This window comes from Equus asinus, chromosome 27, assembly GCF_041296235.1.
Source record: "Equus asinus isolate D_3611 breed Donkey chromosome 27, EquAss-T2T_v2, whole genome shotgun sequence".
Classification (NCBI taxonomy): Eukaryota; Metazoa; Chordata; class Mammalia; order Perissodactyla; family Equidae; genus Equus; species Equus asinus.
The window spans coordinates 32752638-32765082 of NC_091816.1; the positions used below are offsets into that span (position 1 = coordinate 32752638).

The window sequence follows — 12445 nt, forward strand, 5'->3', positions numbered from 1 at the left end:
TCATAGTGTAAGCCTTCTGACCTGCAATTGAAATCGCTTTCTGAATAGTCTCTCTGTACACATGTGCTTGTGTCCTGTGTGTCCCCAACAGCAAAACACCCCTTAGCACTGTGCTCCCTCAACAGCTTCTTCCCACTCAGCATTTTACCCACTGCAACAGTAGATCCAGGACCACGCCCTGTCCTCACATCATCTCGTCCCACTGTAGTGAATTCTTTCACATCCAGCCTCCCTGAGATTGTTAAGGAAATCATGACTTCCCTTCCATGTGGGTAGAATATCATAGAATGACCAAAAGAGTTAGACTGTGGTCCTTCGTTTACTGACTGTGTCATCCTTGGTGAGTTATTTAAGCAAGCTGAGTTTTGGTTTCTACATCTGTGAAATGGAGTTGATAAACAAAAATGGTTTAAAGATTACATATATTGTGTGAATTAAAATGCTTTGCAAAATTTGAAGCATGATATAAATTTAATTCTTATAATTGATTCCATCCCACTGACTACCTCTTCATGGAAAACAGCTGTTCCTTTAATCAATCTTAATGATAAAATAATTGATTAGCTAGACTTGAATATTGTTTGCTTTTATTTGGACAAGCGGAGCCATGCTTCATATCCTTTGCCGGGGTTCGTTGACTAGGCTGCTTCTATCAGCTCCTCTTTATTTTGCAGCAAACGGTGAATGCTCGGCAGGGTCCTCTGAAGGGCTCACACCTTGGTGTCCCTTGCTTCAGGCAGATTCCACCCCGAAGGTAGCAGGGTCTTTCAAAATTGAGTGCCCAAGTACTGTCTGAGAAATAAAAAAAATGTTTGCATGAAGTTGAAAGTCTGATGAGGAAAGCTGGAGATCCCACCATCTGGATGGAATCCCCATCTTTCCCTGCTAGACACCAACATCAATCAGGGAAAGACTCACTCTCTCCTCTCTTCACCCTCTTATTCTGCCATGTCACTGTTGTTGATAGAACCATTGGCTGACTTGTCTTTCCGGCCATAGGAACAACTGGGCATTAACTGGAGAGTCAGGTGTGCTGCTCAATCAGTAACTATTGCCCAGTGCATCTCATCAATCACCTGACCTCCCCATCACACAAAACCCATCCCAATTCTTCCAGTCTCACCAGATGGAAGCCTTGTCCAGCTAAACTCAAGGTCACCACTGTCATACAAGTGGCAAGAGATCTCTGGTTGGGGCTTATATAAAGACTCTGTCTCCACACCAACTTGTACTAAGCAGGTGATTCAACTGATTTGGTTCTCAATCATCCAGTTCACTAGTGGGAAAGGGGAGGGAGTAAAAGATTACTACCTAACAAGACTTTTAATGTCATGAAGACACAACAACTAGCTTTCAGAGGAATTTTTTAACTTCTTAATAAGTTGTGCTGGGGTATAGAGATGACCTCAGAATAGCTCCCTAATACTTTACTTTCTCACTTTGGTTGACTGAGGGAAAGGAAAAAACAAGATAATGATCAGAAAGGGATTCATGGTTGGTAATTACCGGGTAGTACCTGGAAGATGGTAAAGAGAGCAGTAAGGAAGATGTGGAGGAATCTCATGGTTCCAGAATGGAGGTTCCCAAAGACCTGATGGTAAGAATCCAGAGGACAAAGTTAGGAGCCCAAGGTTCCCTGTCAGGGAACTCACAGCAGCCCAGGGGTTAGTATAGAGAGTAACTTCTCACTGCCCAAGACTCTGCTCTTCCCTCAGCAGGAGTGGCCATAACAGCACTGTCCTTTTTTTGCTCCAGGAGCCCCAGCTGCTGCTTGCTTTGTTTTTCTCTCAACTTTTGGGTTGAGGCACTCTTGTATGACCATATCATATGAAGGTGGCATCAGGATGAAGCAGAGACTGGGGCATCTGAAGGTGAGTGGTAGGGCCAGAGTTGAGTTGTTACAAAAGGAGAATAAGGATGGTTTCTCACAGGTGAGAAAGTTCATTAGAAAAGATTTTGAGGCAAGTTGATGGGATCTTCCAGGGTTCCTTACAAAGAATTTCCAGAATGGTGGTGGATTAGTTATAACTTTCCTAAAGAATCCATACTAGAGGAAGGAAGAGCTCATATTGGTTAAAAGCTAGTGCAAAAATATACCCAATTATTCCTAGATTTGAATTTTATCATTTACTTTCATTGAAGTCTATTATTTTTCTTATTATAAAAAATAATTACACCTTGGAAAATTCCAAATAATACAGAAATGTAAAAAAATGGAAGATAAAAAATCTCATAGCCCCACCCTACAATTATAACTACTATTTACAATTCAGAGTATTTCAGTTCTTTTCTTTTGTAAATAAAATGATGTAAATATTTATTTTAAATTTAAAATATATAATCTTACTTCATTAGCAGCTCCACTGTGTGATTTTTTTTCTCTCAAATATTGTCCTGGAAATTCTCTAGTATCTATTCAAATATATATCCCTCATATATTTGTATGACTATGCATACATCTTTAGTTTATGTAACTATTACTTTTGTATAAATTCCTAGAAATAGAATGTCAACATATACGTGTATTTCAAGTTTTGGGGAAATCACCCTATTGATCACTCTAGAAACTGGTGTACTACTGTGTCCTCTTGTTAACAATGTATAAAAGTGTTTTTGACTGTCAATATTCCTATCAGTGCCGGTTATTATCAACTGTTTTAATCTTTGCAAAACATTTGAGTGAATGATAATATTTCCTGTTTGTTTTAATATATCTTTAAAATTGTTTCTGATGTGGTTATTTTTCTAATGTTCTTTGATTATTTTCATCTATTATTACTTGTTCATGCACTTTACCCATTTTTCCATTCTTCTATTCATCTTTTCTGGCTGATTTCTAAGAACTCGATGAGCATTTAAGATCATTAATTGTTTATTGCATGCATTGCAAAAATTATTTCTGGCTTGCTTTTTACTCTGTGCTCGCTGATCCAATAGCCAAAATTCATGACTATTCTCAGTGATTACTTTTTGCTTTGCTCATGTTTGGTTTTCCTGAAAGATATTTGTGTTTTTCGTGTGTTTACCTCATTTTGTCTGCCATGGGAACAGTGTTGTCCTTCATTCTTTCAGCCCTGCAATGAAGACTGTTCTGAAAACCTGTGACAGACTTGAGTTCCCAACAGTGACATGAAAACTGTTTCTTGCCCCACCCAGACATGTGAAAATTCACATGAACCCACAGACATGCCATCACTGTCTAATCCTACGCGATCTCATGTAAAAGGCACACGTCTGATTTTATGTCTCTGTTCTCTTAGAAAATTGAGTCTTGCACAGAAGAGAAATAAAATCAGACGTGATGGGAAAGAATTGAAGACCATCCAACCCACCCTGATGAGCAGGACATCCTGGAGGGAACAGAGGGGACATTTTGCATACTCATCAGAGCATTTAAATCCTAACCTTTTCAGGTATCAAATGCCTAGCTGTTCCCAGGTTCACAGCGTGGACTCCATTCTTATCCACTCTCCCAGAGCCGGCACTACATGATTTTAATCGCATAGCGCCTACCATTCAAGGTAGTGAAATCTCCCTCTTCAGTCTTTTTCAGAATTCACGGCTCTCAATGATTCCCTCTTACCAAAGAAATTTTAAATTACTTCATCAACTTAAAAATGATTTTATTGCTTTTTTAACTGATTCTGCATAAAAAGGACAGATTTTATTTAAGAAAAAAATGACATATGGATCATTGAGTTTTTTGAAGAACAAGTTTTGCTTTACATATTTTTGTCTTCTTTTAATATAACCTTTTCGTGTCCTTCAATAAATTTCTTTGCATAGATCTAGAACGTTTTTTGTAACTTAAAATCTAGATATTTTATGGTTTCTCTATTTGTTTCAAATTCTTCTTTCACTATATTTTATAATTGGCTATGCTTTGTATAGGGAAAGCTATTGATCTTGTGTAATAGTTTTGTCATCAGCAAACATGTTGATTCTTGTGGATTTTGATTTTGTGTGATCACTTCTCAATGATTTTTCAGTCATAAAATCATGATCTGTAATACTTATCATTTAGCCTCCTTGATTCTGATGTACAGACTTGTTTTTTTCTTCTCTCATAGAATGCATTGATTAACAATTACTGGAGCCTTCAGAGATCATCTGACCCAATCTCTTCACTTTACAGAGCAACAGACTATGGCCAAACAAGAAAGGTCACTAACCTCACAGAGTGAGCCTGTGTCAAATGGCCTTTATTTTGTAGAACTCTTTCCCAGTTACCACCATGCAAAAATTACCTTATTTCTCCCATTTCCCCCATTTCTTCTTTCTAGTTCCTCTTATTCTGACCTTTTCATATCAAAGATCAACTTCCTTAACATCCAAAACCAAACAAGATTTTTCAAAACTCACTGTTTTATAAGTTTTTAAAAAAGAAATGCTTCAGTAGTTTTTTTGCTATATGTGATTTCTTTTGCAAAAGCCTTTGATTTTTCTTCCAGAACTTGATGAAGAATTCCAACTCATGCATGAAGCACACGTTGTGGCTTCAGCCCAGTCATCCTTGGGATCAGAGACAACTCTGTGCCCAGTGAAGGAACTGAGAGAATTGTTTAATGACAGCACAAAAACCCGGTGCCCCTGTGACCCCTCGACTGAATCTGTTTTTTAGAGTCCAAAATTGAGGTGAGGTAGTTCACACCCAGATGTCCATTTGACAAATTAGAGCCAGAGAAAATCCACTTTGGATCTAGGAATTTGGGCTACTACTGTTGATGAGCCCAGAGAGAAATCTCCAGAGAATGTAGAGAAGGTGAGAAAAGTTCTCAAATGTAAGGATGGTTGATATTCTTAAGTAAAGAAAATAGAAATGAAGGGAAAGAGGAAAGAAAATAAAAATGAAAGAGAGAGAGGGAGAGAGAGAGAGAGAAAGGGAAGGAAGGTTGGAGGGAGAGAGAGAAAGAGAGAGAGAGCAAGGATGGTAGAGTGGGAAGGAGGAAGGGAGGGAGAGAAAGAAAGAGATTGAGAGGGAGAGAAAGAGTCTGCTCCCCTGACAGGAAACATTCCAGAAAGGCAGGCCACTGAGCAGATGCTCCTAGGTCAATACTTCATTTCTCTTCTTTCCACTGAGAAAACAAAATGATGGCTGCTCTGTTCCCACTTCAACTCTCTGGCCTACAGAGTCCTGAGCTTATTAACACCATCTCTGACTAGACAGGTCTTATGGAATGAACCCTCTCTCTCTCACTAGAAAAGTAGAATTATCTCCTTGCCACCAAGAACCAGTTGGGTATCCCTTTACCTGCTGACCTATGACACTAAGGAGTCTTGAAAACCTGAGATGGGTCTCTTTTCTCTTTGTCTCCTCAGTGTTGATCATTTCCATATGAATCAAACAGAATAACTCTAGCCTAAACATAGGAAACACCTTTCACAAAAGCCTAGAAACTTGGAATTCCTCTCTCTTCTTTGTGCCATGCTTTCACCCATCTGAGCCTTCCCTTCTCTGCTCTGAAGAGTCTCTGAACTCTGCTCCTCAGACGGGGAATCTGGGTCCCTCTCCAGCTCGGTTGCCCGCTTCTGAATGCACTCCCATTTGCCAATGTCCTGCTTCAAGTGAGAACCCAGGAAGGTGTCCTCTGAAGCACCCAATATTTTACTTTAGGTCAATTTAAATGAAATGCATGTTCTTACATATGAAGATAGGTGGCTCTTGGTCTTCTACAACACAGCTATAAACCTGAAAATGAGCATCAGCTGTGCCCAGTGGTAGATATCGGGCATCAAGACTCTGCTATGTACAAAGCATTGTACCAAGTGCTCTGCATGATCATTTCATTTCATTTTCAAAATGATCTTTAGACATGGGTTCTAAGAACTACTGTTCTACAGATGAGGCAACAGGTCCACACAGTGGTCAAGCAGCAATTGAACTGAAGTGTGAGTCAAACTTCCGTGCATAGCCACTGTACAATATCACTTCATGCAGCACAGACTTTTACATGGAAATAGCTTCAATTACCTTGAGAATATTACGCAGAAAAAATAAACGGTGCTTTAAGATTTTGGATACCTAGATTCTGGTTCTGCCTCTGCCTCTGACTTACAAGTCACATCACCTCTCTAGGCCTCATATCCCTCATCTGAGAAATGATAGAATTGGGTGAGGTGACATGCCAAAGTCTCCTCATCAGTTCTGAGATTTGCGGCTCTAGGTGCTTCCGAGAGGTGTGCGTGTGCCAAAGGGAAGAGGGCGTGAAATGTGAGTGAGAATGAAGTGCTTGCCTCAGTTTAATGGGATCTTCTGCCTAAGAATATAGGAACTAAAAACAGCTGGTCTTCAAAATACAGCCCCGTCCCAAATCCTCCCCGATCTGCACACTGCCGAGTGCTCACTCACCTCCTCTCTCTCCTGTGGGCAGCAGGGCGGCTCGCTCAGCCTCCTCTTCATTCTTCAGTGGTTGCTCCTGGAGGTGCCGCTAATGGCCTGACCACGTTCTGATCACACTGGTGCTAGTGAACCAGAGAAACCATTAAGTGGGCAATTTCCAGACAAGCGGCTGCCTCTGGCAGTGACCCAAGGTTAGCAGCAGGCACCCCTGTTAGCATTGGTAAATGTGTTTTTCCTTGCAGAGGGCTTGCCTAATAGGCAGAAGATTCAGTTAACAGGAGCCTACTAAAAGGCGGGAGTGCCCAGCAGAGTCACTGCTTCCCAGGAAGGTCACAGGGAAGTTTCTTTTCACCACCAAGAGCTAAGAAGGCACACAGATGGATGAGATGTGAAGTGTGTCAGAGGATCTAAGTGCTGCCTTAGAGAGCATGTTTCAAGTGGGGAAATTGAGACCATGAGAACTGGAAGACATGGAAAAGAGAGGATTGGGAAAATAAATTTCTGTGAAATTGTGGAACTTCCTTAGGGCTAAGATCATAAACAAATGGAAAATGTAAGATCGCTGTGCAGAAGGGAGTCAATCAAGAGGAAACAGTGAAACATTCTAGGAACAAAAAGAAATAAAATACGTCTGGGGGAGACAGACATTGAAACAAATCATTAAATGATAACTGAACCTGTGCTTTAGCCACTGAGTGAGCAGTGGAGAGAGAAGTATCTAATTCCACTGAGAAGAGAAGAAGAGTCCTGGAATCTGCAGTGCCCTGGGAAGTCCACAGAGAGTGCTCCATAACAGTGCATTTGAAATAAGTGGATAAAAAATGGTCTGGGTTGGAAACCACAAAAATCATTTGGGGATATTATTAAAAAATGCTGCTAAAAGGAAATATCGTACTCTTACTTAATTTCACATTTTTCTCTTATTTTATTTTTTAATTTTTCTTCTAATTCTTAACCAGAACACTAGAGATTTCTTCTATGAGAGGGTATTATTATTGAGTCAAGTTTGGATTAACCAAGAAAGCACCAGAGTCAGAAGACCCGTGTTGAGGCTCCAGAGATACGACTTGCTTATGAACCGCCGGGCAGTAACTTCTGGAAAATAAAAAGGCTAAATTAGATGATCTCTAAGTTTCCTTCAACTCTGAGACGTGACAACATTTGAGCCCAATTCTTGCACCTGGTGACAGGAGGCATCCATGAATGAGTTCTCAGCAAAAAGCTACCTCCCACACTATGTAAAAGCTGTATTATCTGCTTCCAGGGAAATGTGTTTTGTTCCTCCTGCTTAATAAAAGGAAGTGAGTTATACAAAAGGTAGACTTATCTGCCTTTTGTTAGGGCAGGACACTAATCTAACGTCTTTGGAATTCTGGGCAAATTCATAGGGGCAAGAAAATTACTCAAGTGAGAGGAATTATACAGAGTTAGGAAATTAGTGAGATTGGTCCTTTTAGATGTTGCCTGGTTCTCAATTTCTATCGTTCTCCTCACCCCATTTCCAAGGATGTGGCATGCTTGGCTCAGCACCATTCATCAAAGAAACCATTTCCTCTGCTCCTACAATTTGCCAGTTACTTAGACAGAACCAGGGTATAAAATAAACCAACATGATCTCAGAACAGGCGGGGTCTTCAGCTTGATCCAATAGATTAACTCTGCATTAGTTCATTGCTGTATGATCTAGTAAGCACAGGGCATCTTAAAGGGAGGAACCATTGTTGCTGTTTCTATATTGTGAGGGTGGGGAGTAGGGAGGAGAAATTGGGAAATTTTTGCTCTGGAGTTAACACCTGATCTATGTCCTAACAGAAGAATTGACATTTATGAGGCAGACACACAAAACTAATCTAGGGAAAAAGCAGTTCATGGGCAAAGATATCGAGACATAGATTTCAACATGAATTTGGGAAATCGTGAGTGTCTCCTTTGGCTAAGATACAGGAAAAAGGAAATAGGAGCCATAGGAGCAGACCTTGGATCTTTGAATTTGTCCTGTAAGGAAAGAGAAGACATTGAAGGATTTTAAATGAAATAATAATATTGTCAAATTTACAATTTGGAAGTAACTCGATGGCAAGATGTAGGATGGATTCAGGAAAGCCAAGTGAGGAACTAATATAAACCAGAGACTTCCAGTTTTAAAGTGGGAAAGTAAAAATGTGATTTCTCCCTTCTCTTCTCAGGAACTCTCCAAAATCAAAGCAAGAAAATAAGCTATAAAACTATAAACTTCATCATTTGCCAAATTAATACACATTTATGACCCTAAAAAGAATATATAATAATACACTGTCATTATATTCTGAGACGTGGAGGTAGGAAAGGAAACAAGAAAAGCTGGTATGAATGAGGGCTCAGACAATGCTGCCAGAGCACAACTCTGCTGAATCATTCCTGCAGCCTAAGACACAAACCAACAATCCCTTATATGAAACGGTGGGGTCAGATGAATGAGCGGGTAGTGTGAGGTTCTTTGAACCCAGACTGGCACCACATTTCAAGAAGGAGAAAAGACATGTTGAATTAGCCATCACATGGGAGTCCATATTTCTTAGAAGCAATCTGGTTATGAGGCTGCAGTTATAAATCTGGTTATGAGAATTTTGATGGCACATAATGTATCATTCTCATTGAATAGCCATTAAAACAAAGTATTCGTTCCAACAATCTTGCATCATAGGGAGAATTCCCTATAGCCTAGAACCCAGTTTTGTCTACTCCCCTACAAAAGCTTCTCTAAAATACATAGTGCAGAAATATTTCACTTACACAAAGATGAGTCATCATCAGCCAGAAACCACACAGCATCTCTCCAAAGATATTTATAAAAAAATGACTAAGGAACAGGAAAAATAATGGGCAAAATAGAATTAGTAGAATAGAAACCCTCAGCTGACAATTTCGCTATGAAATGGATAAAAATTATGACCTACCAGAGCACTATAAGTTGCTGATAATGATGATGAAAGAATCACATTTTTTGAAACAGAGACAGAATGCAAATCATAGATGTATTAACTCAGAAAAGATATTTTGAGGTCAAAAAGGAGAAGAAACCTGAATTCATAGAACCATAGTAGGAAGTGAAAGAAGAAAATAAACCATGACAAAATTGAAGGCCCATTTAGGGGCACACGAATGAGGTTGCACATTTCTGAAAACAGAGATGGGAACAATAAGGACTGGATGAAGTGAAGTGAGTAAATGTCATAGAGATAAGTCAAAGTTGATGTGGAAGAGCGGGGGCAGAAATGATTGATGTGGTGGACACAAAACAGATTCAGCATTTATATGACTGGTAAGAGGTAACTGGGAAAAATTTAAATATACAGTTTTTAAAAGAACAGTCAAATAATAATAAGGTTCTAATCTACTAAATTAAAGTAGTAGTGTCCTAAGAAAATTTGACACATAATAATCAATAACAAACTCTATCTTAATGTTTCAATAAAATTTCTGGATTTTTAATAGAAAGAATCTTTGGAATAATAAGGAAAAACAGTCCAGTTGCCTATAATATCAGGAAGGCTCAGACATGCAAAATAACCTTCAAAACTAGAAGACAATGAGCAATTCCAGCAAAGCCATCAAGAACAGGAGATGTGACGCCATAATTTTTTACTCAAACAACTATCCTTCTGTTATAAAGGCAACAGCCATTTTCAAACATGAAGGCACTTAGGGAACATGGCTCCAGTGAGGAGCTCTCCCGGGGGAACAAAAAAAGCTAGAGAACTAATTTCAGCCAATGGCAAGAAAGATGTGGTCCATGATACAAGTATTGGGAATGAATATGAAACTGATTTAAAGTAGAACTAAAGAGAGAAATGGAATGATGATGGATACAGAACCCAATGTAAATGCTACAAATAACAAAAATGGAAAATTGCACAACTAACGAATGATGGGAAGGAAGGGGAAGAAAGGGTGGTGAAAATGTCAGTTGATACTTTTCCCCTCTGCTTTTATATTTGGAAATCAAAAAGAAATCATTTAAATATGACAAATCAATTAACACATACTTAAGTAAAAGAAAAGGGATATTCACAACTAAAATTGGGTAGTAAAGGGCAGGGGTGAGGAAGTGAAAATTGTTAATCATATCATTGCTCCTTATAGGGAACCAATAGGGGAAAAAAAAGCTAAACTACTTAAAATTATAATGGAGAAAAGATATCCTTTACGATATCAACAAGTAAAGAAAATAGAAAGACTTACTGGGTGTGTAAGAGTTGTATGAATAAAACTTTCAAAATTTAGAGAGAAAAAATAAGATTTTAACACATGTAAAGGGGTACCACATTCAGAGATTGAGAAACCCAACATTATTTTGATAGTCAAATTTTCCTAAATTTAATATCTATCTATCTACCTATCTATCTATCTACCTATCCATCTATCACACAAACCCAACAAAGAAAACCAACAGGATTTTCATTAATTAGAAAAACTAATTCACCCAAAGTAAATCCAAAATCTTTACACACACACCTCTGCCTATACAGGCACTGCCCCACCAGCTGTAACTGCATTCTCCTAGCTCCCCACCGTGGACCCTGGCACTCTCTGCATGGAATGCTCTTCCCCCAGAGATGTGCATGGTCTGCCTTCTCCCCACCCATGCCCTTTACTTTGTTTTAATGTTCTTCATGGCTCTTAACATCTTATGAACTGTTTGTATTACATTTCTAAGGCTGCCATAACAAAATACCACAGACTGAGTGCCTTAAAGAACAGAAATTTATTTCTCACAATTCTGGAGAAGATCGGAATCAAAGTGTCGAAGGGTTGGTTACTCCTGAGGCCTCTCTCCTGGGCTTGCAGACGGCCTCCCTACCCGCTGTGTCCTTACCTGGTCTTTGCTTTGTGCTCCTACGTCCCTTTGTGTGTCCCAATTCCCTCTTCTCGTAAGGACACAGTCAGATTGGATTAGGGCTCACTCTAAAGGCCTCATTTTAACTTAATCACCTCTGTGAAGACCCGATCTTAAAATACGGTCAAATTCTGAGGTACTGGGGCTTCAGGAGTCAACATTATGAATTCTGGAGGACACAATTCTGCCCCTCAGACTGTTGCACCATTTAACTAGTTTTTTATTCTTGTCACTCTCTCAGACATTGGGAAATGAGCCCTGTGTTGCAGGGATTTCTGTCTTGTGTGTTATCTGATTTCCCCCATGCTTACAACTGTGGTTGGAATGTAGTAGTAACCAGAAACTCAAAAACCATTTGTGGAAGGAATATAAAATTCCTTTTTTTCTTAACTTATCCACTGGGTTATCTAATGGTTTCATTTAAGGTTAAATTATTGTTTGCATTTATTTCCCTTGTAATAAAAAGTATTGTCTAGAAATTATTTTTAAAAATTTCAGACCCAAAATATTGGAATTCAAAATCATTTCCACCCCCAAACCAGCCCTCAAGGTCACTCTCAGATCTTTTCCATGGTGTATTGAAATCTGAGCCTTTCTTTACGCCTGCTATTTCGCCTTTCCACACTGTAGGCCCAGTCTGGACAGCAGCTCAGTGACCAGGTTCCTGCTGCTCACTGTTGGAGAACCCCAACACTAACTTCCTGGGTTTCCTGCCACCAGGTTTGCCTGAATTTTCCAAGGCTGTGAGGAGCTGGGAAGATTCCATTACTGTGTATACTTGTAACTTTACCCTTTGCTAGGCCTACTGCTACCTGTGGTTGCCAGACATCAAATTCTGATGCCAGGGCTGGTCTTCATCCTCATACCTGTAGCTGGACCCAGCAAGGTTATCAGGACAAAAACAAGCCGTGCTGACATAGTGAGCAGGCAGGATATTTCTCCTGACAATCTTTCTGCAGATTCTTGTGCCATATGCCATCATCATCACGTTCTTTCTGCAAAGTTGTCAAGCTGAGAGTCAGCCCCAGAAAGTGAAGTAGATGTATAAGAATGGCACCATAAACATTATTACTGTCCTAACAGGAGTGCTCTGACCCCCCCCAGACAAACCCCAAGCTTTGTAATTCATTTTTCCCCTTCAAGAAATCCACCAGTGTTCACTTCTGTAAGACTTTATCCATGTGCACATGCCCAGAGTGAGTGGAAAGCACACGATATGATCTGCATTC

General features: G+C 39.6%; 1 long non-coding RNA gene across 1 annotated transcript; it reads right to left on the reverse strand.

Moving 5' to 3' along the window:
• Positions 1–455: 455 nt before the first annotated feature.
• Positions 456–9298, reverse strand: LOC139042262 (uncharacterized). The gene is made up of 4 exons (XR_011498778.1): positions 9113–9298; positions 6350–6462; positions 1517–1591; positions 456–792 (listed from the first exon to the last, which is right to left on the reverse strand). It is a non-coding gene; the product is annotated as an uncharacterized lncRNA (long non-coding RNA).
• Between the last annotated feature and the right edge of the window lie 3147 nt (positions 9299–12445).